The sequence below is a fragment of the Petaurus breviceps genome, unplaced genomic scaffold (genome assembly GCF_028583685.1).
Source record: "Petaurus breviceps papuanus isolate PSGF00001 unplaced genomic scaffold, PetGlider_PUasm1.0 184, whole genome shotgun sequence".
NCBI lineage: Eukaryota > Metazoa > Chordata > Mammalia > Diprotodontia > Petauridae > Petaurus > Petaurus breviceps.
In genome coordinates this window covers 11,459,266-11,462,406 of record NW_027185793.1, presented here as the reverse complement: position 1 = coordinate 11,462,406, position 3,141 = coordinate 11,459,266, and positions in this window count along the sequence as shown.

Here is a 3,141-nt window from a genome sequence, read left to right as displayed (position 1 = left end):
AAGCCGTTGTCCAGAGCCCCCAGCTTTGAAAAACCCAGATGTTGAAAACCAGATGTTGATTTGGTATGAATGTAATGGTTGGACAGTTTGGAAAGCTGTCTACTTGATCTGTTTCTGTCTTGATAATTCTGCCTGTATACTTTGAAGTTAGGGGTGCTGACCTTTTTCCCCTGAATGAGGTAAACGATATATGTTTGACTTATTAAAGTAAGCTTGTTAACCCATTTTGAGTTGCTTTCCTTTAACAAAGCAGATCCAAGAACCTGTGTTGGCAGCAAACCCTGAGGACGCTTGGGGTGCTTGCTGCTACAGCAACATATGGTCCCCTCTCTACATGCAGATCTCTCTTTCCTCTACACTAAATAAATGAATATGTAAATTCAGTATGGGTTTTAGGAAATGAATGTCTTTTGAAAGAGTAAGGGGAAAAATTCATTTTAGTTCACTTATTATGAATTAGTTCAGTACCTGATTTTCTTCTAAAATTCTAAGATTGACTAGAGATTTTAATTACCTTAGTTACAGTGCATGAATTGGAATTTTGATGTAAATCATAGACTAGAAATAGATAATTTCACATCTCTGTAACTGTTGAGGGTACTACCCAAGCTCACCACCTAAGTATCATCAGTGATTCTCTCTAACACCCCTTCCCCCTATCTAATCTATTGCCAAGGATTGTCAATTTTAGCTTTGTAGCATCTCTCCAATATGCCCCCTTCTCTTCTATAACACCACTACCACTGAGGGGCAGGTCTTGGGGAACTGTCAATTCCAGAAACATTTATTTAGTGCCTACTATGTACTGGGCACAGTGCTAATGATGAGGTACAGGCTCGGGAAGCCCCCTTGACCTCTGATTGAATCGCCCCATTTGATGAGGCATTTGCATGAGGCCATAGGCCTTTCATTGTGGCTCTGCCCAAACCTTCCTTACTAGCTTGGCCCTCCATTGTCCATCTACTTCCCACCCTTGAGCTTATCAAAATATCTATACCCAAATCAACTGTTACCTGACCTCATTAACTCTTCCTGAAAACCATCCCCAAACTCATTACTGGAGTCTGACTTCATCTGACTCCTCCTAAAGACCCTCCCCTAACTCCTCCCCTAGACCACCCCTAGATTCCTCTCACAACCTTTCTGTATATAAGACACATCTTGCCTCCATGTGATGTGAGAAGCCATAGAATTTTCTAGCACAGACTTGCTCTGTGTCCAATACAAGCGAAATTTTAATAAACTTTGCTTTTCTTTGGCTGAGAGAAGACTTGAGTTGAATTCATTCATCAGGACGTTGGTATTTTGGGGTCTCAAGCACCCCTAACCCTATACCTCATCATTTTATGGTGAACCTTTTCACTAAATGCTGGGGATATAAATAAGAAAAATAAAGACAATCCTTGCCCTCCAGGAGCATACAATTTAATGGGGGAAGATAATGTACCAAAGGAAATTGAAAAGCGGGTAGAAGGTTCTGTCAAATTGAAACCCAACAGAGCTGCCAATGGAAAATGGAGAGTTACCTGGAAACTTCTACAATTCAAAAAAAATTTAGTCTTTGGAAGGAATTTATTGCTACAGCCCTCCAATCAGAAGAGAAAGGCAACTAAGAGAGTTGAGAAGATGTTGAGTATCAAAAACTGAATCAATCAGCAGGGTGATGAGATTTCAACTTATCCTGGGGAAGGCATGATATTCCCAGGAATCAAGCAGAGCTACTCTTGGATACTTGCTGATTGTATACTTTCTCAGATTTTTCTTTGTTGCTATTGATTTTGTTAAATGACTTTATTCACTGTTATTCAGTCATTTCAGACATGTCTTATTCTTCATGATCACATTTGAAGTTTTCTTATCAGAGATACTGGAGTGGTTTGCAATTTCCTTCTACAGCTCATTTTACAGATGAGGAAACTAAGGCAAACAGAATTAAGTGATCTGTCCAGGATCATAGATGAATCTTCCTGACTCTAGGCCAGGCACTCTATCTACTGTGCTTTCTAGCTGCCCTCACTATTCACTACATATGTTTATTGTGGTATTAGCATTTTTTAGGAAGGGAGTCTGGGAGTCAGGCCTTCCTGGAATGCTCTCTTTGATAGCTATCAGATATGCAACTTGAACATAAAAAATTATTTCCCCTAGAATAACACTGTTTAAGGGAGCAAATAGATATAATTCTAGCCCAGAATCTCCTTTCATTGATAAGAGGCAGAATTCCCAGCCTCTGGTTCCAACTTCCTGCTTTACCTCTTGGCAGGAATCATAGTCTCCCTTGGTGAAGGGAGTGGAGGGAGGGAGGGGACAGGGGCAGGCCAAGGGGAGGAAAACTAGAGATATCTTTTCTTCCCTCATTAGGAGCCACATCTACACAAACCCATGTGGACACACATAATCCATTTTTTACTTTTGCTTGGTTCAAATTACATTCATGAGATAATGGAAGAGGAGAAGAATTTTCAGTGACCATGTTCCAAAGAGCAATTTAATTTACAAAACCCTTTATAATTCATGCCAACATCCTTCTTGGACAGTGCTAGGACATTTTCTTCAGTTCTTTTCAAAAGACTTCTTGAAGTAGCAAATAGGAAACTACTCCTGCACATCTCTGATTGAAATGTTACAGATAAGATGTAATGAGAACATCTGAGGAGCAATAATCCAACTCGTAAATGTGTTAAATAAGTAGACTAAGAAATGTGAAGAGGGTTCAGATTTAATTGCCAATTGAGCCATAAAGCTATAAAGTGGTCTGCTTGCCTACTAAATTATTACTTCCAGGTTTTACTTGTAGTCATTCTTTTATTTTATGCATAAGGCATACCTGCAGTTTTATGGGGGGGGAGTGAACTTTAACTTAGAACTGGTCCCTGTGTCCCATTCCTATCATACATATGAGTCCCTGAGAATTCAGTGCAATTACTTATTATCTCCTTATTATTGTTATCTTAAATTAATCCTACTTAAATCATGAGCTCCCTTCCTCACTATTCCTAAGAATAAGAATAAAATTGCTTGTATTCACTTGAAATGTTCTGTCCCCAAAGATTCCAAAGTCATGGGAGAATTGCTTCTGGAAAGGGCACAACATTGAGAGTTGTAGACCACCAAAATATATTCTATTTCAGGAGAGAAATT